Here is a 12,814-nt window from a genome sequence, read left to right as displayed (position 1 = left end):
TAAGCTTTGCAGGATGCCTTAGGGTCACCCCAAATCCAGGCTCTGAGAGATCAGGTAAGGAAATTTCAGAGTCCAGAGAATTCCCTGCCTCCAGCCACACAATGTTAGATCAAGCATCTCAGCTGATTGCAACTGTTGGATTTCATTCAAGGAGAGATGCAGGGTCTCTCAGGATACATCTACACAGCTTATGGTTGCAAGCCTCCCAGCCCCGGTCAATAGACTTGGGCTAGGGGGGCTTGTACTAGCGTTTTAAAAATAGCTGTGGGGACAGTGGTTTGAAATTGCAACTCAGGCTCTGAAGCCTAGGGAGGGGATAAGGTTCATAGCCCGAGCTGTGACTTCAAAGAGCCGTCTATGAAGCTATTTCTAGAGCACAAGCTTTGCCAGCGTGAGTCTGTTGCCCTGGGCCGGGAGGCTCACTGCTGCGGGCTGTGTAAACGGACCCTAAGCTGGTATCACAGACCAGGCTTTTCCGAGTAGTCTTCTAGAACTCCACACGTTCCCAAGACTGAACCATCCGACGATATTGGGGTCAGGTAATTAATTAATTAGTGGTGATGGAGATCAATTGAAAACACCTTCAAGCTACACAAAGCTTTTAATTACTAGGCGTTTAGAGCCCAACTCTTAAGATATCTCAGTGCCCACACTGAACACAGACCATAGTCAAGTGTCTTTCTGGTCTCTGCTGGGGGCTGGGAATCTGACATTCCCTTTTCAAATTTCAACGGACTTATCCTTGGTGCTAAGGAGTCTCCTGTTGAAAAGGTCTATTAGGGACTGGCAATAATTACAGGCCCCTGGAAAGAGAGTGGAATGACGAGTAACCACAGGAGAAGTAGTAGAAGCAGTATTCACTGGAGACAAATATGGCAAAAACGGATCTGCAAGAAATATCGTGGGCTGAAAACGTTTTCCAATTTCAGCTCATGTTAATGGCAGACAACCTCAAAAGAGACACCCCAAAGTAGTAACTGTGCATATGGAAGTTATTCTGGCAAGGATATCAACAACAGATCTCATTCCAAAAAGGAGAAAAATACAAGAATATTCTCTCTTTAGATGGTGCAAGGCCTCAAGCATCTGAGTCCAAACCTTTGTCCATCTCACCCACGCCTTTTATCCCAATACATACCCTGGCCCTACCCTCAGTTAGCTCTGCTTAGTCTCACCTTCCATCTACAAGTACAAGACAGGAGAACTCTTGAGGTAGCTGCAATGTTCTTCCAGCCAGTTTGCAAAGGTGCCCAAGCATTAACACAAACATCCTTGCTGGAAGAAAACGAATACATGCTTTCTGCATAGCAGGAACACTCTAAATTCAATTCACAAACGAAAATCTCAGCACTGGTTGTAATTGCAGGTTTCTTGCAGGACACTTCACAACACAATCACCAATGCCAGCAAAAACACACAGTAAAATATATATGAAAAATTATAAAAATTAAACTGATTCCAATGGCATCAGAATATTCCACATTTATCAATGGTGCACAATGCTCAACAGCTCTCTGGTAAACCTGGAACATATAAATATGATCTCTGTAAAGAATTCTACACTGCAAGAGATCCAAATCCTTAGCCCATCAAAGTATGAAAATAGAGCATGTAACAGTTATAAACCTCTACAAAACAGGAGGAATTTTAGAAAAAATGCCTAGTTTTTGAACTTGACCACATCTGCACAGGCATTCATTAAGCAGTTCAAGGTACCTAGAACTAACTCACCTCATGTAAATGGATATGAAAATAAACTGGAAAAAGACCAAAATAACTAAGTGAGGAAAATAATGACTGTCCACACACAATTCCTTCAGCAGTTAAAACAACAGTAAAGATAGAATGCCAGTACATTACAACACCCAGGACTCTCCGAAGGGATATGGGGGGAATAGTCATGTAAGGAGATGAAGTTCCTTCTATGTTTATGTCACAACATTATGAAGCCAGTGCACTTATCTCAAATGAAGGCAGTCATACAGCTAACGTCCCTTCTGTGTTGGTCCAGCATTGGGCTTATTGTCAATGGTTCACTAACTAAGCAGGTTCTGTGTTCCCTACTGTTATTTTCTCAGGCCCTTCACACACTTTGTAGCTTCCATGCTTTAATGAACTATTTTGACAGCTACCCTCATTTCTCTCCACTCTTGGGCTTTCCTAGTTTGGTTCTCACATAGTAAACCAGGTCGATATGTGAGCTTTTTCTTCCTATCTATCTTTATGTGATTAAAATAAGCCGTTTGCTGCCACAATTTAAGGAAAGAAGTGACAGTACAGCAAACATACTATTTGTTCCAAATACATTAGCCAAGGGTCCCCAACACGGTGCCCGTGGGCTCCATGGTGCTCGCCAGGGCATTTTTGTGCGCCCGCAGGACACCCCGCCACTGAAATACCGCCGAGAAGCGTTGCCATTTCTCGGCGGCATTTCGGCGATGGGGTGTCGGGCACCCGCCACAATCTTCTGGGAATAGCAATACGCTATTCCCACAAGAAAGGTTGGGGACCACTGCATTAGCCATTGTTCTGATGGAAGGATTTTTGTCTGGTTCTACAATCTGAAGGGCAGGGGATGTGTCATGTAATGCAGTGAATTTAAAGTGAAGCTTTACTGATCATTCTTCCTTGTGAGTTGATTGCCCCCGTACAGACAATTGGATTCTGAACAACAATCCCTAGACACTGGAGGAGAGAGATCGGGAGACCAAATTTTCACAGCCAGGCAGACCCACTGACATACACCGAAGTCCAATCCAGGTGATCATAACTAGCAGTGAAATACTGTGGAGGGAGAAAAGATATAGAAATAGCTATGACTAAGCAAGGCCTGGAGCACAAGAACTATGGATAACTGAATGCCACATGTGCAGAAAACAAGAAATCACAACTGATTCATGTATGTGTGTGTGATACATACAGGCGTTCTTTTTGTTGAGTATTTTAGGGAAAAGCAGTGGTGGAAGAAATACTCTTCGCTTATTCTTTGTACTTTTGAATATTTACTTGTAAAATATTAATTTTAGATACTATATACAAAAACTATGTTAAAATAATATCATGGTTGCAAAATCAAGCAATCCAGAGTTAGGAAGTGCTGATTTCTTGTTCCCCTTCGACCTTAATTTGACCCCCTTGTGGACATACATTATGGTACCCTATTTAATTACATGATCACATACTATTTTTTCCATAGAACCCCTGCCTCATTCAGGGCACAGGATGAATGATGCTCCCTGAACAGGCAAGTATTCAATATTTTTTTAATACATTTCATTCAGTGGGTGGCTCCACACCTTGGTCACCATACATCATCCAAAGCCTGCACTGAACACAGAATTACTCAATTCCTTTCGGGCTTTTTTACGGCACTTACCACAATAGATCCTGAGTACGTCACAAGCATTAATGTATTTTCCTTGACAACATCCCTGTAAGGCAGGGAGGTTTTATTATTCCCATTTTACACATGGGGATCCAAGGCGCACACATTGTAAGGCTAAAATTGTCAGTAGTGTCCACTAATTTTGGGTGCCCAACTTGAGATGCTTACGGTCTAATTCTATATAGCCTTTTATAAAGCACAGCTCACATTGACTTCAGCCATAGCTGTGCACACACAGTGCTTCTCAAGTTGAGCTCCCAGAAGAGGAGGAACACACAATAAGTGTGAAAAGTTTTGGTTTAAGTGACTTATCCTACATCACACAGGAACTCTGCAGCAGAAGCAGGGACAGAATTCAGTTCTCCAGGATGACAATCACCTGCCTTAACCACAGGGTCATCCTTTCTCTTCCTGCAGTCCTCTGCCCCATTCAGTACACAACTTCCAACTTCTACAACCAAGGCTGAGGTCCTATAGACAACAGCCTCAGCCACTACACAACCCTGACTCATTCCCTCAGCACCATCCACCCTGCATACTGATTGAGGCAGGGGTTCTGTGGAAAAAATAATACATGATTGTGTAATTAAAGACTGTATCACAATGCATAGGCACAAAGGTGGCCGAATTAAGATTGAACGGGCAACCTTAATTCTCATATTTTTAAACTTTTGAGTGCTTGACTTGCCAACTTTAACGTGCTTTAAATATTTTTGTATGCAATTTCCGTTTGAAAAAAATCCACAAAAACCCTAATAACACAAATTCCATGATGTGGAACTAGAGTGATTCCCACATTGGTCATCAGCAAGATTAGGACTTTCAGATCCACAGTCCAGACTTCTACCATTTAGGCTTACAGAGTAGTAATAGTAGGCTGTTATCCTCTATGTGGACCAGTCATTGGAAGGGAATAACATACCCTGTACCAGGAGGTTTACTGCTATTTGCTGGACAAAAGAAGAATTTTGGAACTCAGGAATCCTGGGTTCTATTCCTGGTTGTGGAGGGGAATGTTCTTTAGTAGTTATAGACTTTTGCCTCTGTCCCACTCCCAGACTGTCCCATTCTGACCCTGCCCCCAGTGTTGCTGTTCTCCTCCACTCCTATTCTTCCCATCCGCCCACTCAACCTGTCCCTATTCCCGGTCTCCATTCAACTCAGGCTGCTGCTTTCGCCTCCATGCTGCATGGGCACCAGTAGAGGAAGCACTGAGAGCAGAAGAGAGAATCTCCTTGCTCTCAGTGCCAGTGCTGGGTCCCACAGCAGCACTCAGTATATGGGAAGAATAACTGCAAAGAAAGTGCTGTTCAGCCCTTGTTAGAGCATGCTCAGTAAAAATGGAACTTTCAGAGATGTTGACTGCAACACGCTAACAAGTCTCTAGTAAATATGTGCAAACAGCAGTTTCCAGAGGCTTACAAGCTAAATTTGAGTAAATTTTCATAGGGACACCAAAAGGCACCTCTCTGACCCCAGGGCAACTCAACTTGGCAAATTACTAGTGCCTGCTTCAAAGCGTGGAGGAATTGAAGCTTCTCCACAGTTGTAAGGTTTTGTTTTTGTTTTTTTAACCATTGGCAAACAATATATTTTCCCATAACTTCTGTTTTTGCTGAAATTTTCCAAAATATTTCAGTCTGAGCCAGAGACCTAGCATGGAAAACTGCAGCCTGATCAGTTACAGTTTGGTAAAGTTACAAGCAATTGAAAACAGGGTTTGTATATAATGGGAAGTGTTAGGCAACCTTAACCACAGGCATTGCTGCCAACTCTGCCTATATAATAAATGGGGGAGATTTTAAGATTTCTTGCTAATAGGAAAAAAAATGTGGAGTGAAAAAAATAGAGTTGAGCCCGTAACTTGAGTCGCAACCTTTTCCCAGACAGAATAAGGGCAAAGGTGATGAAAATATCCATCCATAAACGTGTGTGAAAAAAGTCATTGTGTGACTCAAGAAATGCAGCAGCCTGCAAAATTATTGTCTTGAGTCAGCCCATGGATTTGAGTGAGCAAACAGACAAATAAAAAACCCATGCATGAGTGTGTGACTGTGAAACATCTTGCTATGACATGACAGAAGAGATACTCTCATACCTCAACACGGAACACACCCAGTATCTCTTGTCTTTCTCATCTCTAGGACAATAGAATTCTTCCTTTTTCATTTATGTTTACGTCTCCAAGAAAATGTAAAATTCACACATTGAACAACAGAACTGAAAAATATATTTATTAGTTTCATTTGTAATCACTGCAACTAAAACTAGCAGCTCTTAAATGTCAGCATTGTTTCTCAGGTAACAAAACAGATGTGCCTGTAGAGCTTTCATTGTCCAGTCACTACATAACTTTAAACAAACATTAATAAATGAGCGTGTTCGTAAGGCGGCGGACAAGGTAGCTGCACTTTACACAGCTTCTCTGCATACAGGATGCTCTCCCTTGAGAGAAAGGGAATTAAACTGGGCACAGAACATGTTCCCTGATGCAGGAACAGACCCTGCTTACCAGAATTTTTGACCCAAAGTCTCTAAGTTCATAATTGCTGCCAGTTACCCACAACGGAAACCTCTCCGGTACCAGTGACACATCGGTGTGGTTGCACCAGGAAATGGGAGGAGACAAGCTGTAGCAGTAGCCAAGGCCAGGGGCTGCACATGCTTTCTCCACAAAGCTCTCACAGCACTCCTCAGTCCTGACCTGCAGCATTCCCTGCTGTTCCAGTTCTGAGCCTCCCTGATTTGGCTGCCAGTTGTGCCAGACTGGGTGGTGGTTCTGCAACATGAGTGTCCAGAGGCTAGACCGACAGCCATCCATCCTCATTCATTGTGAGCTGAATCCCAGAGTCCATTTGTTGAATTAACCCTCTAACCCTCCAACGTGCCGCATCAGTCTGATTAAGCAGAACAGGCCTCTTTAAAGTAGTACTACTTAGGCCCAGGAAACCATCTCTTGACACTGATAAACTTACTAATCATCACCCAGTCTCTAATCTCCCTTTTCTGCTCAAGGTTAGGGGAAAGGATGTGGCAATACCTGGACTCCTCATTTCCTTAGCCTTGATCAAACTGGGTTTAGACCTGGGTGCAGTATGAAGATGGCACAACTACTGCAATGATCTCTTGAGGGCATACAAGAACCGAAGTGTCAAGCTGCTTCTTTAGATACACCCTCATTCCCTTTGATACTACTGTCATTTCCAGTTCTTGGCACCAGTGAAGGGAATCGATGCATATGGCACCAAGGGCCCCCTGTATTACTGCAGTGGCAGCTGCACACAAATGTGACTAGGGTTGTCTCTAGGTCTCCAAGCCCTACTTCTTTTCTCTTCTAAAACAGTCAGCCTGCAAGGGCAACATTTCCTTCACTTGCTAAAGAGAGAAACTACCACAGTCAGAGGGATGGCTAGAACCTTACTGATGAAGGAATGTCACCAAAAGATTCTGAGCTGTCTCTTATCTGCCGGCTGGGAGGAATGCTAGATCAGCTCAGAGAAAGAATGAAAAGCTGGCTACAAGTAATCAGTGTGAGGTAGCAAACATGATGCCAACAGCAGTCACAGTAGCAAACACCTTTGGAAAAAGCTTTTAAAGCCATGTAAAAAGTGGGGACATAGAACCAGATGGGTGTTAAGCCAATACTCTGTCTACACATTTATGGTGAAAACCTTGCAACAGTTAACATAAGAAAAGTATAAAGTCCCTCTCCTAGTCTAGTGTCCTGCCCGCCATTACCGCCATCCCCTCCCTTCTCCTCCCATTTTCCTCTCCCTCGTTGTCTGTTAGCACTGCAGGAAAGCCAAGCTAAAGAAGGCTTTGCTCTGAGCACAAGGAGATCCTAAGACTATTCTAACTCCCTTTGGAAGAGCTGCCAGGAAAGCTCTGTCCTCAACTCTTATGACTTTGACCCTAAGACTGAGAGTTTCATCATTCTGGAAGGACATTGCTATCCCTGGAAACTGTGACCATGGAGAGGCAGTCTATTCAGTATTGGGGCCAATATTGTATAAGGCCTTAGAGAAGGGAACTCTGACCTTGAATCTGAGTCAGAATTTTAAGAGGAGCGACAGTAGTGAATATACCACCTGCACAATGTACTCTCAGCAGCTAGCTAGTCTTGCTGAGTGGGCAGACTGCTGTATTCGGGGCCAAACTGAAGTTTTGTTAAGGTTGATGTGCTCGTTCCAAACTATGATGCGTCACACATTCAACCTGGAAGCGATGAAGGTGTGGATCACTGTAAAAAGGACAGGGGTGCAACCTCCCAGCCATCCTGAGATGGAAAAAAGTCATCACAATTTGAGAACCCAGAAGGACCCACAGGCTTGGAATTATCTTGATTATTGGAGGGCAGATCCCTCCATACTGGGTGATACTAGGTGGTAGCTAGCGTCAGAGTTCAGGGCAACTGCAACTGCATTTCCCTTCTGTGGTCCATTAAATACACCTGCTCTAGGCTCCCGGCTCCTGAGGCGTCACCTGTCTTATGCAGAGACCCTTATCTCTCTCCCCTGACTAGCGTTTTGCCAGGCTGCACAGTTCTCTACCTATACCTTGATATCCCCAGCAAGCCAGATGGTCTAAACCAGGAGTCTCAAACACGCGGCCTGCAGGCTTATTTTCTGCGGCTTGCCAGCTCCCTGCGCGCACCCTTCCCCCCCAGCGCTTACCTAGAGCAGCTCCGGCCTGGCGCGCACCGGCAGCAGGGCTGGTTCCCTGCCCTGCCCTGCCTCTGCACCGCTCCGGGAAGCAGACGGAACCTGGGGAAGGAGGAGCACAGAGGGCTGTGTGTTGCCCTTGCTTCCAGGCACCACCCCCCCGCAGCTCCCATTGGCCGTGAACAAGGAACCACGGCCAATGGGAGCTTCGGGGGAGGTACCTGGAGGAGCAGCCAGGGCAACACATAGAGCCCTTTGCCCCCTCTCCCCCCGGTTCCGGCCACTTCCCGGAGTGGCGCGCGGGCAGGGCGGACAGGCAGGCAGGGAGCCTGCCCTCCCCCCGGTGCGTGCCGGGTTGCAGCCTGCCCCCCGAACCCGTTCTGCAGCCGAAACCCTGCCGAGTCCCCTGCCGCATCCCGCACCCCTCCTGCACCCCAACCCCCTGCCAAGCCCCCTGCCACACCCCGCACCCCTCCTGCACCCCAACCCCCTGCCGCACCCCACACCGCCTGCACCCCAACCCCTGCCGCACCCCACACCGCTCCTGCACCCCAACCCCCTGCCGCACCCTGCACATCTCCTGCACCCCCTGGGGGCAGGGAGGGGGCGGAGCTGGAGTGGGGATTTTAGGGAAGGGTTTGGAATGGGGGCAGAGAAGGGATGGGAAGAGGCAGGGCCGGGGCAGGGCCTCATGGAAGGGGTAGAGTGGGGGCGGGGCTGGGAACAGCGGGGAGGGGGTCATGTCAGTGGCGTGGCCCTCAGGCCAATGTACTAGTCGTCATGTGGCCCTCGTGGTCATTTGAGTTTGAGACCCCTGGTCTAAACAGGCCAGTGTCTGTACTGTGTTTTCTCTTCAAAGGCTATGAACAGCTATAATTGCTTACAGTCACAAGTTATTACATAGCTCTTTGTATGCAAGCATATTTATTCTTACGGTGAAAGCATTACAGAAAAGACACACACAAAAATAAGAGTTTCTATATGTATGCCAAAAAGCTTACCAGATGTCACACATAAAAGTCTTATAGGGCCTCAGTGAGCCAAAGTCTTTCCCACCCTTCCCAGGGAGGACTGGGGCCTTGGACCTGAGATCCTATTCATTTGCTGGATCAGAAAGAAGCCCGAGTCAGCTTAAACTCGGTCTATGTATCCAAAAGTCCTTTCTTTGTCCGTTAGTCTCTGGAGAATCCAGTCTGAACCAGTATACGAGAACCTCTTCGGGTGGTGGTACTTCTCTTGAGGTGTTACAACCTGAGGGAATTTGCCTGATCACCCCCAAAATGTTCTTAGTTCCTGGACAAGCTGTGGTCAGCCTCCTGCATGGAATTACAGACCATCTGTGGCCCACAATGGTACAGAAACTTAATACAGTGACATCTCCCAAAGCTATTGCAGGAACTTGCCATATCTGTCACAGTTAGATCCTCAAAATCTTTTCCTATTTCTGTCAACATCACTTGCCCAGTTATAGGTTCAGCCAGCTACGGGTAAAACTCAGCCTGCCACTGGGAGAGCTGGTTGACAGTAGATCAGGAAGAAGTTGGGTCTGGCTGGAAGGACTTTAGTTACACAAAATGAAATGTTAAATTATTTTTACTTCTAGAGCAAAAAAATTATTTTGATCCAGTTTCAGATTTCTTTTAAACCAACATCTAAGCAAAAGCAGCTGAAGTTTAAATGATCCAATTTTGCAGGCCACTACACTGCTGTTGCACAATTCATTTGAATCCCAAAAATTCTGAAGATGTGCCAATGCAAATCCATGCACATCTCTGTGGGTCTTCAACTGGGCTTCCCACCCTTCCAATAAAAGCCTTCATTCCATTAGAACATTTTTTCGGAATGTCAAACACTAAAGCCTCCCTATATATTTATTTTGATTTCTTTGGCTATACAACCACAAGTGTTTGAACTCCCATCCCCACTCGGGAAGTCCTTGTCTAACGGAAATTAAGTAATGTAAATACAGACCAGTGATCTCCAAACCTTTCATCCTGACAAACATGTTCCCAAAGGTCAAGAGGCCCCAATCAGTATAAGGGGCATATTCTCTGCCCTGTTCTGCTTCTGTGTGCTAACAAGAACCACCCATAAATCCTCTTCTGGGGATTCCCCTCATGTGGTTAAGTCAGGTTAGTCTGTTTCAGCACTCCCCCCATTCCTTGTTAGGAGCCCTGCCAGGCTCAGGCAGAGCCAGCTGAACTCCTGCTCAGTGCTCCCTGGGGCTCCCAGGACCCAGAAGGGAAGCAGCCCAGGGTCCTCAGAACAACTCCTGGAGTAGTACTTCAAGGGACAGCTGGGGAGGCGGCTCTCCTGGCTGGGCTCTCCTGACTGCCCTGCAGCGATGGGCTGGTACACACACTTCAGTTTAGCTGCAGTATGTAGCTCAAGAAATCCATTTTCAATTCATCTTCAAATGCACATTTCCTTCTTAATTTGGGCCCCATCCAGGGCCACAGTGAAGTACACTGTGTAAAGTTACAAAATACAACAGGACTTGTTAAAAGAACACAGACAGCTGCATGCTGAAATGTAGGGTTCAGGCACTCCTTGAAGCCTCCACAGCATACTCAGGTGGGCCCTGCTGAGCCCACCCACTGAAAAACATTAGGTCCTCTCTCTATTAAAGGGTCACAACAACAGGTAGGTCAGGGTTATAAATCTCTAAATCTCTGACTAACATGAGTACACGCACCATGTACACATTACAAAAAGTGCAACCTCATTTGGGCAGAGTGGCCCAAATGGAGCGAGCTGAATTAAGGGAATAGCAGCAATTAACCAAATGTCCTTAATATTATAGGTATGTCTTCAGCTTATTATATCAGCAAATACTTTGTGTTTAGAGCACCACTTTCAGATTCAAATTATATTTATTTAAAATTCTTCCTTTGTTAACATTTTAGATTAAAACCACAAGAATTTGTAAAAGTTTACATCAAGCGTTTACTTGTTTATTTATGATGCTGTTTATTGATGACAGCAATAAAATGGCTAATTTTAAGACATCTTAACTCCAATACCCACCTATAAGAAGCTTAGTGTGATCCTGTAGCACTTGCCTGAATTAGCCCAAGCCTCTGCTTTACAGTTCCTATTGGAACTCAAACAGAGTAACCCTATGTAAAGCATTCATTTTTCCCACAACCCAGGGGTGGCCAACCTGTGGTTCCGGAGCCACATGCGGCTCTTCAGAAATTAATACGTGGCTCCTTGTATAGGCACCGACTCCGGGGCTGGAGCTTCAGGTGCCAACTTTGCAGTGTGCCGGGGGTGCTCACTGCTCAACCCCTGGCTCTGCCACAGGCCCTACCTGCACTCTACCCCTTCCTGCCCCCCTCCCCTGAGCCTGCCGTGCCCTTACTCCTCCTCCCCAACCCCCCCCCCCGAGCCTCTTGCACCCCGTGAAACAGCTGATCAGGAGGTGCAGAGAGGGAGGGGGAGGTGCTGATCGGCGTGGGGGAGCTGATGAGGGGGGCTGCTGACGTATTACTGTGGCTCTTCAGGAATGTACATTGGTAAATTCTGGCTCCTTCTCAGGCTCAGGTTGACCACCCCTGCTACAACCCAAATCTGCTTTTTAGGCAGTGGGGCACCCCCGTGACTGTTTATAAGCTGAACATAGCAGGAATGCATACGTGTAAAAAATATATATATCACTAGTGTTCCAATTCAAACCTGAGGCACATTACACGACATTCAGACCAACCGACGTGACGGAGACATACAGCACATTGCATCAGAGTCTAAGGCCTTGTCTACGCAGCCGTGCTCCCAGCGCTCGCAGCTATTCCCCTTGCAGAGGTGGTTTTATTACAGTGCTGGGAGAGCTGCGGCAGCGCTTTAACGTGGCTGTGTAGACATCCTCTAACACTTTTCGATTCCGACCCCAAAACTAATAAAACAATACATGTAACCAAAGAAGAAAAGGGAACGCTGCTCCTTCAGGGAAACTGGCTTTACCCCGCTGCTTTGCAATGCAGAGACTTAAGGTGTGCATGGGTATAAATCCTGATGCAGTTTTTACCTGCAGGCCGGGTGTGCAGGCAGCTCTGCAGGAATCACGCCTGTTGTCGGAAAAAGTCAGACTCTTGTGACTACTCCCCGGCTTCTTTTGAAGCCACTTTCTTTTCTTGTCCTTCTGTTTACCTGCTCTGCCTCCCTTTTTTAATTCCTAGCAGCCTTTGCAGCAGCTGGCTGAGAAAGCAGCACTTCCAAGAACACAGCTACCCCAAAGTGGAAGAGACGTGAGCAAAGGGGCAGAGCTTCTATCAAGGACTGCATGGGAGTGGGATTTGTGGGTTAGTGGAGAACACTTGGGACAGGCTGTCAGAAAGAGGGACTTCTTCCCACAGCAGGTGCTATTCCTGCACAGCCTCTTGGACCCAAGGGCTCCCAAGTACTGCTGGAGCAGGATTTATGCCCATGCGCTAAACTGTAGTCTTGCAAACCAGGTGGATAATGCAGGGAGGTGATACCTCTTTAAATTTGTGCTTGGCAGCCCATCTGAATATTGTTAAAGGCTGAAAGTATGGTTGTGCCATCAGAAGTGACTAAGAATGGTCTGGGAAAATGGGGAGTCCCTGCTAATCATGTGTCAAAGAATTCCAGACTATGTTTGCTCAGCTTAGAACTCTGTTTTTTCTAATTGTGCACATCCCACCTGGCATCTCTGAGGGCACTGAAATAACTAACTCAGCTATTATTCACGCCTTTGGTTATTCCAGTGCAAGTCTGTGTGTGGACAGACATTTCAGAATAGATGCCC

The 12,814-nt window shown here is 46.2% G+C and overlaps 1 protein-coding gene across 4 annotated transcripts in view; it reads right to left on the bottom strand.

Annotated features, from left to right (window-relative positions):
- The window catches only part of AXIN1 (axin 1), a 172,616-nt gene that overhangs the window by 120,149 nt on the left and 39,653 nt on the right, over window positions 1–12,814 (bottom strand). The gene's annotated exons all lie outside the window — the stretch shown is intronic.

Source organism: Eretmochelys imbricata, chromosome 10 (genome assembly GCF_965152235.1).
Source record: "Eretmochelys imbricata isolate rEreImb1 chromosome 10, rEreImb1.hap1, whole genome shotgun sequence".
NCBI classification, from domain to species: domain Eukaryota; kingdom Metazoa; phylum Chordata; order Testudines; family Cheloniidae; genus Eretmochelys; species Eretmochelys imbricata.
Note: the sequence above shows the minus strand (reverse complement) of the source record. Positions and strands in the feature narration are given on the sequence as shown.